The 6,000-nt window shown below is 34.6% G+C and overlaps 1 protein-coding gene and 1 long non-coding RNA gene across 2 annotated transcripts in view; one reads left to right on the forward strand and one right to left on the reverse strand.

Annotated features, from left to right (window-relative positions):
* Positions 1-6,000, reverse strand: part of LOC136839422 (uncharacterized) — a 486,213-nt gene that overhangs the window by 125,085 nt on the left and 355,128 nt on the right. The window lies entirely within an intron of this gene.
* Positions 2,436-6,000, forward strand: part of LOC136839250 (dipeptidase 1-like) — a 148,803-nt gene continuing 145,238 nt past the window's right edge. The window contains exon 1 of the mRNA XM_067105061.1: positions 2,436-2,812. The gene's annotated coding sequence lies outside the window, so the exon portion shown is untranslated. The remainder of the gene's footprint in view (positions 2,813-6,000) is intronic.

Genomic DNA, 6,000 nt, shown 5'->3' on the forward strand with positions numbered 1-6,000 from the left:
CATTTCTTCTTTATCCCACACAGGCATTCTCTTCTCTGGAAGCTTTTATTAAAGTAGTAATAATGATGATAACAGTAATAATCTTACTGAAATGCAACGTGCATCCATATATTTTTGTGTGTGTGGGAAACAGACTCCACATTTATATTTGCTTTTGTCCCGCCTCTTTCACAACTGGCCGTTATAATGACTTTGCCGAATGGAGGTACAGCAAGCTTTTGGACGGTACATATCGTCCCTAAAGTTGGGACTGTCTATCTCCACACTTTCCTTTACTACCGTCATTTTCCACAGTATGGGCACACTAACAATAATATTAATTAAAATGAACATGTACGTTTGTACATCTTGTTTTCCTCGTCGTGGGTTAAAGGTATAATAAGACCTCACCATTTTCTCGTCTATGCCCTCATCTACCAATCCTGTAGCAAACTACGGTAGTTTTCGCATCACGTGCACGAACCATCTTAGTCTAACCTCATTTAGTTTTTTCTATGAATCATGACTGCGGCCCCATGCCGGGAAAATGAGGTCTTAAAACCTATTTAGGCATCACACTGACAGGTGGCTGCAGGCAACAATTTCGTCTTGAAAATATATCTTAGCTAAACAGAATCTTGAGTTAGCTGTAGATAATAATCAGGTTTATGAGTTGCTCTGATGTAAGTTTTATATGTTCTGCCTTATTAATATCGTTATTACCTGTTATTAATTTCATATTAACACTAATTACATCATTGTAATTCGTCATTTATCATTATTAGCGTTGTTGTTATTGTCAATGTGGTGGATTTGGTTGCAGTTTTCATAAAATGCAGGACTGATATTTATTAAGAATAGCACAGCATGAAACAGCCATGCACTTCTTCACTTCAGTGTGACGTCACTAAAGAATTGTTACACGAAGTAGAAAATTACCAATATTAATTTTTAATAATACATTAACAATAATTTTCTGACAAAATATGTAATATTTTAGCAACATCAGACTCACCGTTAAACCTTTTTTTTATATAGAGTCTTTATAGTTCAAATGAATTCCTCTTCTTATCTTCTATACTAATTCAATTATTCTGGCCACAGAGTATTACAATGTTAATTACAATGATTCTTGAAGATGCAAGGAGACGTGAAGTTTGAAATGTGGTTCCTGATTGGAACGGAATGGAATACAGAGTTTAGGCCAAAGGCCAAGAGCTGGGACCTAAGCAGTCATTCAGCGTTGAAAGGGAAACTGACAGTAAAAGGTTACAAAGGTGTAACAGGAGGAAAACCTCAAAGCAGTTGCACTATGAAATAAGTGTTAGGAGAGGATGGATAGCAAGGTGGAAGAAAGATAATATGAACGGAGATAGAGTAAATGGAATGGAAGGAGTTGTAGCCAGGGGCCGAAGGGACGCTGCAAAGAACCTTTAGTGATGCCTACAGTGCACCCCGTGAGGTGCACTGACGGCACTAACCCCCTTCAGGGGTGGTCCCTTAAGCGTTTTCTTATTTTTACGTTGTCAAAATTCACAAAACTTGAGTGATTAACAGTAACCATGAAACAAACGTCCCGCAATCTCGTGGTTTTTCACTTGTTTTCAATACAGTTTTATCGATTTTTAAATTCATTAATTTATTTTTTCTCTATTAATAAGTGAGTGGGATCTCTTCTTTCTGTATTTCCCTTTACCTCTTCTTACTTCTTCCTAATGAAAACCATACTCTTTGTAAGCTTGAACTTCAAGTCAATGGCCCCTGTGGGCTTGTTCCATATAAAGAGGTTTCATCTTCTGAATAATGTATTAATAATAATTGCAAATAAAATGTTAAAACCTTTGTTATAAATCCTTGGTCATAATAAATTCAAAAGATCGTCTTGATCACTCCTACAGATTTGGTATGCGCTAAAACGCCTGAGCCAGGGAGCTGAGTTTACTGTTATCTCTACCTCACTGAATGGTTTATTTACCCTTCAGCATGTTTCACTATTTAGCTCTGGACAGGTTTTTTTATTCTCACCTTTTTATCATCACTGTTATTACGAGTGTTACTGAAAATGTGAACATTCATTTGGAAGAAAGATAAAAGGTCATATACTTGCAAACAAGCTTCAACAGAATGGGAAGCCAGTATGTGATGATGAAAGGGAGAAGAAAATATCTACAGCATCAAAGTACTTACACAATAACAGCGTCTCTAGGTCAACGGGAAAAAACCAGGGTAAACTTCAAACTAAAATACGATGTTCCGGTAATTGGTTTCAATGCAGATCTCGTAAATAAAATGCTAAAACTTGATTAGCGTGTATCCAGACTGTCGCTAACCAGCTTCCGCAAGTCAGATAATAACTCAGTAATTATGAGAGGTCACTTTCTGTCGCGCACGCGCCCTCTGGGGTTCCAACTGGTCTGCCTAGGCCCTTATAGAGAAGAACTTACGGCCCGCGAGTCAGTGTCAATCGAACCATCGGAGGCACAGGTACCGTCATCTCGCATCCCGGAGGCCAAACCGCGTGCTCGCACTTGCTCCTCCGAGCTGGAGTAATTTTCTTTAATGTCGAAAGTGATTTTATGAAGCACACGTTCTGAAATCATGCACTAGGCTGGAAGCACTCGTATATACTCGGTTCGTCAATGCTAATAATGGAGAAATTATAATCCCTCGTCTTTAGCAATCTTGTTATACAACATAGACAAGTACCGTATTCGAAGATCCGATCTCAGCCCCGCGTCGATACTCGACGGATTTTAGAAATAATAACTAAGAGATCTTGTCCCTGAACGATTGTTCGCATTATTGGATAAAAATCCACACTAGGAAGGATAAGGTAAGGCAATTCTAGATAAGGCTTTAATGTATTTCTACCTTACTAATATCAGAAACTGGGAAAATATAGACCACTTTTATAATACGTGTAAATATACATGTATATATATATATATATATATATATATATATATATATATATATATATATATATATATATATATATATATATATATATATATATATATAATTTACATATAAATGGATGTATGCATGAAGACTGGGCATTCATCATTTGTGCAAATGTTAGGGGGTGAAAAAGAAAAAAAAATGGACTGATATCCTACATGGTTCATACTTAAAGTTCAAACACCATTTGCAATTTATATTTATTTCCTGCAAGTAATATATGCACCCTTCGTATCAATCATTCCCGCTCCGTTTGTTGCGTATGGGAGTCATCTACATATTTTAATTGACAATGTCAGGCAGGTCCATTGTTTGTCTTATTTCATATGAAGTGAGTTTTGTAATAACCAAAGCGTCATATTGCTTAGTTTCTTTTATATATATATATATATATATATATATATATATATATATATATATATATGTATAATATATATATATATCTATCTATATATATATATATATATATATATATATATATATATATATATATATATATATATATATATATATATATATATATATACAGTATATATGCCGTATATAGGGTGCATATACAATATGACTATGAGGCTTCACTATGAGTTATTGAGTTTATAACTATGCATCTAACATATCATGCGAGCACACGTGTGTGTGTGTGTGCACTTGCTCATAAGCATATTTATATGAATATATATATATATATATATATATATATATATATATATATATATATATATATATATATATATGCAGATGTGTGATCGCACGATATGTATAAGTGCTGAGTTATATACAAAATAACACATACTGAAGCCTCACCGACATATTGTACATGCACTGTATAATCACTTGTTTATCGAATATTTATATGCTAGAATGGCAGTGATAAAATTGAATGAAATTATTATGAAACACCATAATTACCTTAACCTTGCACTCGATAAATGCTGTGCTTCTTATGTAAATGATTAATAGATCAATAACTGTTATAATAAAAAAAACAATTATTACATAACAGCGTTTTGAGAACATATGCAATAATACCTTTTGACCGTTCGATTAAGGTTTTCTGAGGAAATATATTTAGTTTCCACTGCAGTTCCATATCGGTAAAACTGAAGCTTAAGTTTGCTGTTGTTGATATTGGCAAGTAATGTCAGGACCTAAGTTAAAATGTTAAATTCTCTCTATTTTTAGAATTCTATAATTCTGCCACTATCGCAATGGAAAATCTTACAAATTTTTTAAACGATATACCAGTCAACTGAGTAAATTTATCTGCACAAAAGGATTTCGAAGGAAAAGCAATTCATTTGTAGACATTCTTAGTGTATTTGTCTACTTTTAAGTAAAAAAAACTTTAGAGACAAGGTACTTTGTCAAAAGATAGGGCAAAATAAAGCCTAAAAAGTTGTCTGTACCTAATGTTAATTTCATGCATAAGAGGAAAGCAAAAAAATAGTTTAAGTTTCACTAGAAACCATAAATGTTCATCACGCATTGGATTTCTATACATTATCACATTTGACATGCGTCATAAAGAGTAGAAACACTGATTACAAGCAAGTCTACTCGCTGTATTCCTTTTACAGTAGGATTCTTCGAAGCTGTTAAGTCTCCTCTCACTCAGCAGGTACTCCAAATGAATGTGCGAGTTTCATATTCTAGGAGACACCATCTCGCAAAGATGTAAATGGAAATGCATTCTGCTTCGTAGATTCCATTAGTCTAAGCTGTGTTTGTAATCTGCTCGTTTCGCATCAAACTGACTCTTAACTTACAAGTTAGTTTGTTTTAGGCAAAGTACCCTGAAATCTTTCGTAGTATTTCCAGTGGGAAGTAAAGCTTTACCATATGACTAGATATTAAGATCTAAAACCTTGTGTCATCTTGTGGTAGCACTTCGAGACTACAGATCATATGGCTGAAATGTATATTTGTTTTGTTTGCTGTAATGATTATCATGAAAATGGAATAGCACAACAAATAGCTAGTTAGATAGATAGACAGATAGACGCAAACTGCATGAGAATAACAACACTTAGGAATTTGTTGGACTAGATTGAATTCCTAGTTATCGTTTTCATTTTTGAAATTATTAATTCATCGCTCCAGTATGAGGAATCCTCACTATAATTTCCATTTGTGAAATTTCTCAGCTAACTTTCTTCTAGAATAAATTACCATTGTTTTAAATATGAAATTTCTAAGTCATATCTTCCCCATGAGAACATAAGTAAATTTTCATTTTGACTAATCACGTTTCAGTGGAGGAAAAAATAAAATTTCTCATTGGTCACTGTCAAAAAGGGGAGGGAAGGGAAATATCAATTTACAAACGGATTTCCATTTTAATAGGAACAATAACTTGTCTCCTAAATTAAGAAGTGTTGTGGGGTGGCAGAGGGATAGCTGGGATGAGAGAGAGAGAGAGAGAGAGAGAGAGAGAGAGAGAGAGAGAGAGAGAGAGAGAGAATGGGGGGGAGGGATAGGTATTGGGGTGAGGACGAGCATTTTCTGTATTTCGGATATTTCCATTTTCTGATTATGGAATAGTTGGAACCGGGTGAGGTAACAGGATATTTTAGTTTGTATATTTTCCGTATTTCCATTTTCATGAAAAAAAAAAAAAACAGTAGGATGATCAATCAATTTGGTTTTCGGATTAATGATAACTTTCAAGCTGGCTACTCGAATGTGAAGCGTGACAGATACATCATCTAAAATAATGTGGTGGCCTTTCATGTGCCTGTTATTGAATCTTGCCGCTCGAATGTGCTATGTGTCGTGCACATTGCATCTGATAGCATTTGAATGAAAATTACCGATAAAAATAACTGGTTAAAAATTAAGACAAACAAAGTTAAAGGAGTTGGGCAGCTCGATAAGAAGAGGCAAATGGAGTGAAAGGCAGAGAGTAAAGTAGCTATTGCACTGTTTACAGTTCGCCGCACTTGAGCAAACTGCACGCAGCAACGCCTCTACGGGGATTGGCAGTCGGTGCCCAAGATTTTCAATATGGCGGAAGGAAGTGTTATTTCTTAAGTTAACATCTGTGCATTTAAAAAAAAATAC

This window comes from Macrobrachium rosenbergii, chromosome 1, assembly GCF_040412425.1.
Source record: "Macrobrachium rosenbergii isolate ZJJX-2024 chromosome 1, ASM4041242v1, whole genome shotgun sequence".
NCBI lineage: Eukaryota > Metazoa > Arthropoda > Malacostraca > Decapoda > Palaemonidae > Macrobrachium > Macrobrachium rosenbergii.